Here is a 13,824-nt window from a genome sequence, read left to right as displayed (position 1 = left end):
TTGCGACCCCCTTGCTGCTCTCTTTTCCAATCGGGAAGCTTTTGCCTGGAGTCTCTCCTTCAAGACAACTACCCATGTAATAGGTTGTGACTCCGCAAAGCAGTATGACCCCTCGTGTGCCCATGGAAATCGTGTATGTCTTGTTGGCCTGGAAGAAAAGTGACTCTAGCACCCATCGATAGCCTTCACAAAGATACTGAGGTGATACTCACCTCGAATGGGCACTCCAAACTTGGCCTCAAATGCTACTGTACCAAGAGTAGGAAAGTTCTAGTCCTCTCCATCCATGGGAATAAACAACCGATCATACTGATAGCATGCATTAGCCACTAAAGTATAGATGCTTACAAGGCATATACTTCTCTTTCTTTGCCTCTCTTTGCATGAAATCCATACATGTGCATATTGGAAACTCAGAGATGTGCAATGAATATGTAATACCTTTCACCAATGAGCTCTCAGTACGAACATGGAATATGTGAACTTCATTCTCTGTGAGAATATTTTCTTTCAATATTTCTCCCTTTAGCTTGCTGCAAGGCTCTTGCCAATCTATCTTTGAATACCTTGTTTATATTAGATTTCCAATGGACAATATGACCATCTCTTCTTGGTGGCGTGCCATTACAACTTTCCAAGTGTGACTCACATCACTTCCATAGAACCAAACATATTGCTCCACCACTCCCCTTGGATAGTTACGTCGACCCAAACCGAGACTACCACCATTGGAGGTCTCCCTCTTGAAGATATGATTGCACCACAATAGATTTTCTCCTTTAGCATGTCACTGTGCTTCCTAGTGTGGTTCTTCTAATTGCCTAATTGACATCATTTACCTCATGCTCTTTAGAAGTTACTCTTGTATCAACCCCTTTGTCGCTGCTTCTTTTTTGTGTCTAAACTTGCACCATCACAGTTTCATACTCAAGCCTATGGCTATCAGTCTCTAAATTCACATGTGGATTTATTGATCTTCTTATCTTATGCACACTTTGTTGTTCCAATCTATTTTGATGCATTTCTAGTGTGGAGATTCTTGCCTCCTCGACAACCACATCAACCAAATCAACTAGCTTCTTTGTAGTGGAAGCTGTAGCTTGTCTTGACTCAAAGTGCTCCTTTATTTTTTATAATGATGGCCTAGATCCCAAATTTTCTCCCTACTAAGTAATCATTGTAATGAGCACTTTGGAGTAATGCCATGGCAAAGTCACGTGCAATGGCCTCATACAAAGAAACTTGTTGTGCACCACCCATAGAAGCTTGAATGGAAGAGTTTGTTTTTAGAAAGGTTGACATTTGGCACAAAACACTTATCGACATCTTGTTTTAACATCCAAATACCCCAATGGAAACTATGTACTTCCCACCATGCTCACCAAGATTCAAGTGCCGGGATCTCATCTTCATGAGCATGTCCTCATATCCACCATGATGTTCGTGCTTCTTTGCCGAAATTTGCTACAGCAACAACTGATGATGCATTTTTCCACTTCCTACAAAGCCACTTATGTTCCTCTTGTTGCTCAGTCTTAATACATTTATTTGTATGCAAAACCATGCTTTGCTTCCAATAAAAGGCACACAATCTCTTCTTTCTTCTATGATGTTTTCAGGTCCCACCATTAAATATAGTCTGAATAGCAAGCCAATTGGCACTTGCCTCATCCGCCATAAATCCTCTAAATACAGCATCTTTGCAACCACTGCTTCTCATTTGTTCATTGATCGTCCTCTGAAAATGAACTTGGACACTTTTGTTCTCCACCTTGTACTTAGTAGTGGTAATGGTAAGAAGCTTCGTAACAAACGGATCATAGACATGATCACTCATTGTTGCCTAGCCTTGAACATGATGAACATGATCAAAGTACATCCATTACTTCCCAAGCACCCCTTTAGGACACATCTTACTAGCTAGGTCAAGTCCACTTCTTGGTCCAATTGTTGACATATTAAAAACACGTGGCTCATTGCTATTTAGAGTTGCTCCAGGAACAATACACTATGAAAGAATGGATGCATTTCCTCTTCAACTCTAAGAGAGCTGCAAGGCCTGATGGTCCACTAACAATATCTTTCTTGCTTCCTTGACACATATCTAAAGCCTCCTTCTATTAGATAATTGTGTGATAGATTCAAGCACATCTTGCAATTCTAAGTCTCCAATTGCAGTGAGATAGTAGCCCCCCCTTGCTTTGCCAACATACACATGACCACTTCTTCTATCACATTCAACTCAATTGTCTTACAAGAGACTTAGTAGTGAGTTTATCCTTGCATGACCTACAAACATTGATTCCATTTGAGATATTTTTAGACATGACACTCCCTCTTTAATAGGATGTTGGTAAAACCCTGTATGAATGACAGCTCTACTAGTGAACCCTCTCTGCAAAGGATAACAATAGTAGATGACATCATCACAATGAGCAATACATTTAGGTTTTTACCACAATGTTTGCACACAAGACTCCCACCATCAATGGATACTTTGGTACCATGATAAATATTAACACTTGCATTGTCTCGATCATAAGACAAAGATGGTAAAATCTCAACAAATGTGTACATTGAATACGCACTCAATGGCATAGGGCAAATGTTAATTATGTTTGCCAAGGTCTTAAGAATACTCCTATACCCATATTGTCATGATCTCCAACTCACCAAAATTATATCACTTGGCTTCAATAAGCTCTTGGCAACCAATCATGTCTAAAAGAACAATACTATAATAAACATAAGTTGACAAAGTACTTAATAAAGTAAAAGCTCCTTCCCAATTAAGTTACCACACTATTTATAGTCTATATAGATCTTGGTTGTCAATAATGTTTATCACTATCATTAAAGTGCTAATAATTCCAGGGATGGCAAGGGTCCACAAGGGGATGTGTGTGTGTGTGCGTGTGCGCGCCTATGTGTGTGTGTGTTAAGACTGTGATTTAGGATGTCTTATGCTTTTTCATATGTCAAAATATCTTTGTTGAGCACAGGTCTAGAAAATGTGCTTAAGAAAGCGATTTGGCTTGTTGGAGAAGCCTACAATAGTGCAAATTGCCTTCTTTGGCACATTTTTATTTATGCTTAAGAAAGAAATTTGGCCTATTGGACAAGTCTCCAACAGGCCAAATCGTTTTCTTAAGCCCATTTTCTAGAATTGTGATTAAGAAAGTGATTTTTCTTAAGCGTTTTTCCAAGAAGTGAGCTCAAATAAAAGATCTGGGTTGCAGAAGTCCTGACACCAAGTACAATTTCTATTTGGTGCCTACCCACCATACTAGATCACTCTCTTAAGCACAATTTGTAGGTTTTTTGTGGTCACTCTTTGAAAATATGTTTGATTAGATATGCAAAAGTCAAGGGCATGGTTTCCTTTAAGAGGATTGTCCACTTCACTTTTGACGTTTCCTTCATGGAGGATCCTAAACCTGGTAGACTCTTCATGCAATGTATCTTCATTTTCTTGTGTTGATGTCTACAAGTAGATTTTCATGAAAAGTTTAAAATCATGTAGGAAAAAGGAAAAGGACTCCAGAAAGAGTATCAGCTGTCCCCAATTAAAGGATAGTGGATGCACACATGCACCTAGCAAGCCCTTGATCACATATATCCCAATAGGTTTGACAATGAAAGTGCAGTGCCTAGCATGATTTGCACATCCTCTATAACATGTTTAACAAAGAGCTATTCAAATTTGGGGGGTGATCAACACAGAGAAATTCTTGCTAAACAGCACAGTGTCTTTCAAAATCTCACAAGGGAGGCAATGGTTTGTATTGTAGACAAGTATTACATTCACATCAAGGACATAGTGATAGATAACAAGTTTAGGACTTCCATTCACAAAAGATATGAGCTCTTACTAGAGGATGTTAAGGCAAAATGCAATATGCATAATCGAAAGTGAAACTTCTGGAGGAAAATTTATCATTTGTACTGTACCTGAACTGTCATCAGGTTGACACTGAACCAAAGGCTTGAAGATTCAAGAGGAGGAAGTAGAGGAGAGGCCATGATCAAGAGACAAAAGAGTAGGATAAAGAGAAACTCCAAGAGGAGGGGGAAGTAGTAGAGAAGGAGGATGAAGAGGAGGTGATAGATAGAGACAAGGAGGGAGTTGAAGCTGCTGCTCTGAACCTTGTGGCACTATGTTCAGAGACACTTAACGGGTCAGTAAGTATTGAAGGCCTTGACATTGAGGGTTGTAGCCATGCTGTGCCATTGCTCCCCACTTTCAAAATTGGAGATATGGAGCATATTCTTCTTCATGACATTCAAGCAATATTTGATTTGAGGGAAGATTACATGTTGGCAATGATTGCCCAAGACTGCCAAGTGGATTCTAAGACTATTACGGAGGATGACCTTGTCCATAGCATAAAAGACACCTTTAACTCACAAGAATGTCTATCCATGTGCTTTGAAGTAGCTTAAGAATGTAAACGAGATTATGAGATTGATGATGAGACATTCATGAAGATTCAAAGATACCTCAAGTTTGACTAGATCATAAAAGGGAAGGAGCAAAAAAGAATACCAAAAGATAAGGTAGACAGAAGCATCTTCCTTTGGAAGGACAAGGATCTGGTGGCAGATGAGAATATGAAGGTGAATAATCTTTCTTTTGTTATCTTTGCTCTCATTTTCATTTGAGTGACCTTGTCTTTTGGTATCTCTATTCTCATGTTGACTTTAATAGAAAGCTCTTTTTTATTTTATTCGTGCAGTTGTATGTTGAAGACGATTCCTTCCTTGTGAGGTCTATTGGGACCAGGGAGAGAGGTCTTAGCCCGCTTGCCAACCTCTCTCACTATATCAAGAGGCTCTCTTCTACAAGAATATTAATTGATCACTGGCATTTAAGCAATGATGGCAAGACAATTGTTTGATTTTGCAAAGTTTTGTCACAGTTGAGAGGTGATCAAATCAACCGGTGGAAGGACAAGATCATTCTTTTAAAAAAAATCTCTGCTTACAATATTTTTGGGTTACTATCCTGGCAAGATCTGCTCTAGGGCAAGATATTATCTTAATTTACACTACCTATGCCCTTGCAAGAGGCATTACAAGCCCTCTCAACTTATATGTTCATTTAAAACACCATCTTCTCAGGTTTAGAGAGGCAAATTTAGCACATGAAACCATTGGATTGATCATCGAAAGAAGACAAATCAATTCAGTAGCAAGAGATAGAGCATACAGAAGATGAAAAGAAAGAGGTACAAGGTAGTTCCATTGATGAGGTTTCAAAAGATGGCACCAATTAAAGTTGCAAGGAGGGCCTTCACTCTTAGCTTATAAGAGAAAAAATAGTAAAGAACATTGCAAAAGTTGCATCATATAGTCACTGTTTTGACTATGGTGATTGTACAAAAATTGTATTGTTAATAGGTATGCAAACTTTATTCGTCCACTTTGCACAATGCACAAAAATCCTTGTATGCCATTGAATAGTTATAGAAAAAGAAGAGTAGCAGGAAGAAACAAAAGGAGAGTAGTTGTATTGAATTTGAAACACTTGCATCATATATTCAGTGATGTACTCTCGTGACTTGTACATGTATTGAATTTGCAAAGCTTACATAATATAGTCACTGCTTTACTCTACTGAGCTGTACATTCTACATTTTGTTACAAAGTTTTTAAACTCTATCTATCCACTTGTGGTTCACAAAAGTCTTTGAATGCCTCCACTCTGTATGTCTCTGTGTAGCTGTTGAGTTATCTGGGATATGCCTTCTTTCTTTTTGGGCCATCGTAAATGCTAGTTTGGCTTGTGATATCCCCACTTTTTTCTTACATTGCAACCTTTAGAGCATACATCGATAGAACCACTAGAAAACTTCTTTGAGGCTATTTGCCTTCTATGCTCCTTCGAAGTGTTGTGTATGTTGGAAAAATGCATTTCATGATGTGTTATGAGACTTCTCCATTCCCTGAGTGGATCAAATTGCTAAGCATCCATATTTTTGAAAGAATAAAAAAGATGATCGTAAATATATGCTGCATTTACAATAAACAAGAAGTAACATTACATTGTTAAGAGATAACATAAGCAAATGGCAGTACGAAAAGGATGAAATTTTTAACCATGTAATGTGCTATGTTGTTAGTTGTCCAAGCTTCTTTCATTGATTTTCCAAAATTCTTGTGTTCCTCTTCCAATGCACGGTAATAATTCTTGGTCCAATTCCATTTGTCAAAAAGTATTTCATACTATCTAAGGATTTCCATACTTTTTCTTTAACAATTTGTGCAATTCTGTCTACTTCATGATCTTTGATTGCATTGTGTATTTGCCTCCAAATGCCATACTTTACTCTTGAAACATATCTTGATTGTCTGTCAACTTTTCTTTTGCTCTGTGGCTCTAATAAGAACCTTCTAGCTTTCACTCCACCAATAGATGGCTTGATGGGCACTTTTGTTTCATCCTTTGTCTTTTTAAGGTCTGTTGTGATATGAACGTCTCCTCCATGGAGACCAATGCCTGACAATATCTTTTCCATTGCTTGACATGCTTCAATTCCTATGCTTTTCAGGACAAAGCTTCCAAGAAAAACCAATATATAAAAATACCATCTTTTCAATGATCTGACATAAAGCTTGTAATGTGCATATATATACATTGCACAAAGGGATATCAAGAACGGCTTTGAAATTTGGGTCAACCTTGTCTTTGTTAGGTGCTTTTCTCCACCATTTAGGATCCATGACATTTAGGATCCATGTATTGCATGGAGATTTTAAATTACCTCATTTGCTTACGTTGAACGTACACTTGAGGGTCTTGAGGTCGCCTGCCATATGTCATTCAACCTAGAACCAGATTGTAGCTGCTCATTAAGTGACAACTGATGCTAAGACAGGAGCTAAGCCACCTCGACCTGATAATAAAGGTAAAGGGAAAGATAAAGAAAAGGTTGATCCTTCTAAAATTAAGTGCTATTGTTGTGGAGAAAATCATCTTAGACAAGATTGCCCCATTTGGGCCGAGCATGTCAAAATCCTTAAGACTAATGTGGAGAGAAAAGAAGTGGATGAGTGTAGAGCAGTTGCAATCAAGTTACCTAAAGTGGTAGATGCACAATTGGTCACTCATTCCAAAGGGTCAGTAGTGACTATCGACAATGACTCCATGCTTACAGATGTGAACTGGAAGGCATAGAAAAAGGTTGCAACCAAAATTTCTAGAGAATTGAAGGGCAAGGCACCGATTGTTGACATGCCATCCAAGCAACCTATCACCATCATCGAACCAAGTGAATCATCAAAATATAAAGAGCAAAACATGGAATCAGAGAATACACTTTCTGGCGTAGAGCTAGCCCAAGCATGGGAAACATTTAAGAACATGAAGTTGACTCTTACTTTTGCTAAGTTGAAGTGGATTGCCTCATATATCCATGATTTGTTCATTGAGAAGTTAAAAGAGTATGAGATCAAGCCAAAGGAAGTGGATGCCTTGGTTACTACCCCTATCACTGATATGCCTCTGGTGGTAGGTGAAGAAGTTTCGATTATCACAGTCAAAAGTAAAGAAGACCATTCCTGGTGTAATTGTGGATGGATTCAAGCACTTCAAACCATCCCCCTTCTGATTTTGGATGGCATAGACAAATTGATCCCAAAGGTATGTTGCAGGATGTTGTGATATCCATTGGTGGTATTTATTATACTATAAGCCTCATTGTGATTGCAATGGAACAACAAGCCTATTGGTGGTATTTATTATACTATTAGCCTCATTGTGATTGCAATGGAACAACAAGCATGTTCTATTTTGCTAGGATGACCTTGGCTTGAATGTGCTAAAGTACTAACGAGTAGTTGTCGACCTAAGGAATTGGAAGTGCCTAATCCCTTTCCTCAGGATGTCGAGTCTCAATTGATGGAGTTATAGATTATCCCCATTGGTGAGCTTGACATATATCAGGTTGCAGCAGATATCAAATGAAAAATGAAGGCTAAGCAAATAGCAGCTCAAAAGGATATGTATTCGAGTCATTTCACATAAGATATTGTGGTGGGTGAAATGGAAATAGCTGATTTGACGCCCGTATTCATAATCGAGTGGGGATCTTATGTGACTCGAGTTATGCCATTTGGTCTAAGGAATGCCCCTTCTACTTCTAGAAGTTTATGGTGGTGGAAACTTTCCATGATTATTTGACATAATTCATTGTCATTTATTTAGATGATTTCTATGTCTATTCATCAAATGAGGACCATTTTAGCTTCCTAGAAAAGGTACTTTAAAGATGCAGACAAGCAAATATTTCTATAAATCCTGTTAAGTCTGTGTTTTGTGTTCGAATTGGCGTGCTTCTTGGACATGTCATTTCAAAAGATGGCACTCGCACAGAACTAGGTAAACATTTGTGCCATTCAAGCAATTCTTGAACCCACACACTTAACTCAGTTGCGTTCATTTGTGGGATTCATTAGCTTCACTGGAGGTTTGTGAAAGACTTTGCTAAGATTGCAACTCCATTGTACAAGCTTACAAAGAAAGATGCAAAGTTTGAGTGGATACCTGAGCACTCAAAGGTTTTTCAGGTACTTAAATGCCATCCCACGTCCACTCCAATTTTGAGACAACCTAGGTGGGATATCATTTTTCATGCGCATGTTGATGCTTGAGGTTATGCTTTGGACATTATATTAGCACAACCAAATGGCAGGCTATATTATCCAGTATATTATGCAAGCCAATTGCTCACTCCTATAGAATCCAACTTTAGCACCACTGAGCGAGAAGCGCTCGGCATTTAGTGTTCAAAAATTAAGGCATTATTTGCTTTGTAATCCATTAGTCTTTTATGTGGATCATCAAGCCTTGCTATATTTGATTAACAAAATAGTTATTCAAGGATGAATTGTTTGATGGATGCTTTTTCTTCAACAGTTCAATTTTAAAATCATCCATAAGCCTGGTAAAAGACATGTGGATGTAGACTGTTTATCTCGGTTACCTACACCAGAAGAAACTAAGGGGTGAACACTAAGTTACCCTCGAGCTCTTTGTCGTGGATTTCTTTGAAACTGAGTATGCCTATTTGTCCAAGGGAATATTTCCTAGGCGTATGCCTCATCATAAACACAGACATCTAGCCTTGAAGGCTTGGAAATACACCTTGATTGGTGGTCAACTTTACTGGCAATGTGCAAATGGGATACTACGCAGGTGGGTTCTTCCTCATGAACAAGCCATTGTGTTGCAAGAAGCTCACTTGGGTCCTTCCGGTGCCATTTCCAACGTGAACTCATGGCTCGAAATGTATTGCAAGCATGATTATGGTGCAGTATTCTATTTGCTGATGCCACTAAGAAATGCATGCAATGTGATGTATGTTAGAAAACTAGCCACTTGTTCAATCCATGCCATCGCAACCTACTTGGCCTTGGGAAGCTTTTCAATAGTGGGGCTTGACTTCATTGGTCGTTTTAAGTCTACACATCACATAGGTAAAAAATACGTGGTGGTTGCAATTGATTATTCCACTAGGTGGGTTGAAGCCAAGGCTCTTCAAGACAACTCAGCTCAAAGTACTACCCGTTTTCTCTTTGAAAATATTATATGCGGATATGGATGCCCGATTTAGATTGTTAGTGATCAAGGATCTCACTTCTTGGAGGCGATACAAATACTCAAAGATGAGTTCAAAATTAGGCATATCGTTTCTACTACTTACTATGATCGAGGTAATGGTAAAGCCAAGTCGAGTAAAAAGACCATTAAGACAATTCTTATGAGGACCATGCAATCTCATAAAGGTGATTAGGATTAAAAGTTGCATGAAGCGCTATGGGCCTATCATATTGCTTACAAAGTCACCACACATTTTACACCATAGCGAATGGCATTTGGTCTTAAAGTAGTTTTCCCTTTAGGATTTGTTGTGTCGAGTCTTTGTGTTGCACACGAGCATTAACTTAGTGAACCCGAGGCAATCAAGGGATGATTGCATCAGCTATCCACCTGGATGAGCTACATCTTCAAGCATCATGGTTGTAGCAGGTCATTCAAAGACGGAGGAACGCATGGCAAGATAATCACATTTGGAGAAAGGAATGCTTGTACTGCTATATACTACAAAGTTGGGGCCTATAAAAATGAATTTTAAGCTCGGTTGGAATGGACCATACAGGTTAGCCGAGGTATTTTCAAGTGGTATAGTGAAAATTGAAGATCTAGAAGGACGAGTTTTTCCTGAACTCTACAATGGAAGCAAAGTGAAACCATACCAAGTAGCCCAGGATTCAAACTTGATCCTGAGGATTCAAACTTGATCCTGGTAAACTTGGACAGAAACTTAGCTACAACAACTTCAGAGACTACATCTATAGCATGCAATCACCTAATAATAGTTGTAGTCTCAGAGTGCATGCATGGGAAGGCACACACAGAGTGGGATGCAAATAAGGAAGTGCAACCACGTGGCATTTCACAAGTCTTAAGGACATTAATGGGATCAGATAATAATAATGAATGGGGGTATTGGGCATTAATAGTGTAGTGCCTTGATGCCGAAGCTCCTTGGACAGGTGTTCCGACTCAAGAATCTTGCAATGACTCCAAATCTCACCACCAATGAACAATGTGATGAGTACTTTGCAAAGGACAGCTAACACACAGGGCTGCCTTCTCAGGAAGGCAGTAGGAGATGAAAGTCTGCATGTCATCTACTCTTCATCTCCGAGTTCATCAGATTGAAGAAGAGCATGGGGTACATCTCTCGCCGCTTCATGGCACAAACAGTGGCATCCCTAGAGTTCAACGCGGAGTAACCACTGTTGCGTCAATGGTGGAGCAACATCTGAAGGCCGAGGCACAAGGGTAGAATCATTGCCGAGTCGGCTCGCACTTCTGCATTCTTCGCCACCGACTGATTTTGAGAGAAGTCTCCATTCCCGAGCTCCAACCTAAATAGGAAGCTAGAGCAGAGGGTCAGACGAGTGGAGACTCAAAGATGAAGGCCAACGCTCTCCTCGAGATCATGGGCAACAAGGAGGAAGAGAGGCTTCCAAGCAAAAGGAAGCCTCAACTGAGAAAAAGGCGTCATAGCAAAAGGAAGTGCTGCACAAGGAAGAGATGTAGGTGGTACGTATACCACCTGAACCGCAAGCCGAGCCTGACCGAGAGGAGCCTCAGGTACAAGACGAGCTACTCAAGGTAGAAAAGTTGAACAAAAAGGATCACCCGTGCCCCCCGAATTATTTTGGTCATTGCCTCCATGTGTCGCGCAGTACTCGCCTCTCCATCCTCTCCTTTCTCAAGACAAACACTCCTAGGAGTAGCACGCAAGAATATGAGGCTAAAAAGCACATGCAAGGACACATGTGCTATGGACATGTTTGCCTTGCAACTTTTGCCAGTGAAAACACGATACCCACAAGCAAAGGAGTGTAAGGAAACACGGTAAAATTATACAGTTCAACAATTGCAACAAGGAAAAAAATCTAGAAAACCATTACATAGAGCTCTGCTCACTGTACCTACTGTTCAATAATGAAGAGAACTCTTTATGTCATCAATGTAACACGTGTTGAACCCATATTTGAGTTCTTTTAAGAATGTTTCTTTTCTACCTTGACATTCTTCTTTTTGTGCTACTCTCTCCTTTGGTTATAGGAAGGAGACAAGTTAAACCTTTCTAAAGATACTTCTTAGCCTTTTTCTATAGTATAGCTTGATTTTTAGTCATAATTCTCCTGCATTATGGACAGTCTCAACTATCACAATCCTCAATGTTTTCAAGAGGTGAGCCTAGTCGATAGTACTGTTGCTCTCATCAACATACACAGCACTGTCTGAAGAGAAACTGTAGAGTTTGTCCGAAACGTACAAGGAGCTGCAACTACAGGTCATAGATGAGATCTACCTCATTGGGCTAAACACCTTCGTTATAGCTGACTCATGCCTATGAGAAATCAAACACAACCACCAACCTTTCGGTGGAGTCGACGTTCTGTTCTGTGGACTCCTAGATATTCCTTGAAAGACACACAACTTCTACTATGCTAGGATAGTATTGGAAGTCGAAACTGCTTTACTACAAACTACGTTACCAATGCTAAATTGCTCAACAAAATCTGTGTCAGCTCACAGTATAATACCAAGCTCGAGCTCTTGAAAAAAAAACACGTCAGAGAACCACCGCATAAATATACTATTCCCAACCTCTTCTACACAAACACTTCAAAAGGCAACCACAATGAATACGTTTTCAATAGGCAGGAAACACAACCACACATATTGCAAGCAAAAGACATAAGGTACAAAACGTGTAGCAAATAATCAATATTCCAATAGACTCGAGGAAGACAGCAGGGCTACACCATGAACTACGCCTGAAACTAGGTATGATCGTAGAAATATGCTCGCAGAACTTGAACATAGCCGATGGGATAGTGAATGGTGTAGACAAAACCTTCATAGGCAACATCATTGAATGTAAGCTATATGGGCTTTAGATCAAGTTCAGTAACTAGAAAATAGGCTTGCAAACAAACACCTCTACAAAGTGGACACACCCAAAAGTTGGACATCCATACTTCAGGTCATCCGCGAGTTCCAAGTTGGGAAGAACCACTTGAACTCCATCTCACGCAAACAATGCCCCGTGCAGCCTGCAGTTGCCAGGACGGTGCACCACTCCCAAGGGCTGACAATGAACTCGCTTGTGTTCGATCCTTCCAACATTAGAGCACATGGTCTAGTTTTTACTGCTTTCTCGTGTGTGTGTGACCCGTCAAACCTTTTCCTCTTGTCGAAATTGGAAATAGTCGGCAATGCAAGAAGAAATCTTAAGGTTGAGATCAACTCTTAGGTGGCCATTCAACCAAAGAAACCTCGCATCAACGAAAGTTGTACTAGAACATTGCAAACTCTCAACACAACGTCGTTGGGTCTCCATTCACATGACATCCAATGTTGCGATAGCATCCTTGATGCGACAATATTATGCCTCCAAAAAACTCACATGAATCCAACAATAACCCCTCGCCTACTAGGACTATGGTAGCTTTACATTCATGCAGGAGTTTGGATTGCGACATACTACAAAAGCGACATTCACCTCCTCTACCACCAAGAGACTTACAATGCCTATTATTGATGCTTACTAACCATATTTAAACATACAAATGCAAATCAACTCACGATCATTAATGTGTACAAATTGCCAATCACCAAAACAACAATATTGATGCAAGCCATGGAGAACTTACTACTACTCTTGTTAGGGGATTTCAACGTCGACTACAACAACACTTTCCCAAAATTGGCCCAATTGCAAGACTTCATGCTCCACCACAACATTATCTATGGATCCACAATCGACCATATTTTCAACCCCAATGCAAGAAACGAAAGAAACTTCATGTATTGGTTAGACCATGTGCTCCTTTACACAACGATGTGTTCCACACAATGAAACTCTCACTTCAAAAAAACGTTCACGGGCAAGCCCATTGATTTAAGTTCACGTAAGTCAGGCTATTAGAAGGCAACTTCTTAAAAGCTTGTGGGATGATCTCCATAAAAGCAGTTTTGAAAAGTCCAACACAAAGGAACTTTTTTGGACTTTCACACCTCTAAGAAGCAAAATTGGCATTTGAATTTTTGAAATTTGAGTTTTAATGATTGGTCCTTACTATTTCCTATCTTAGTCCAAAGATGCTCTCGCTGATGTGGGTCCATTCCCTAGAAATCCTCCATCTTTTTCTCCCCCCCCCCCTCTCTCTCTCTCTCTCTCTCTCTCTCTCTCTCTCTCTCTCTTCTCTCAGCTTTCAATTCATCATCTCCCCTAG

This window comes from Dipteris shenzhenensis, chromosome 7 (assembly GCF_047967505.1).
Source record: "Dipteris shenzhenensis isolate YYH24624 ecotype China chromosome 7, Dip_SZ_1.0, whole genome shotgun sequence".
NCBI classification, from domain to species: domain Eukaryota; kingdom Viridiplantae; phylum Streptophyta; class Polypodiopsida; order Gleicheniales; family Dipteridaceae; genus Dipteris; species Dipteris shenzhenensis.
This window is presented reverse-complemented; position numbering follows the sequence as displayed.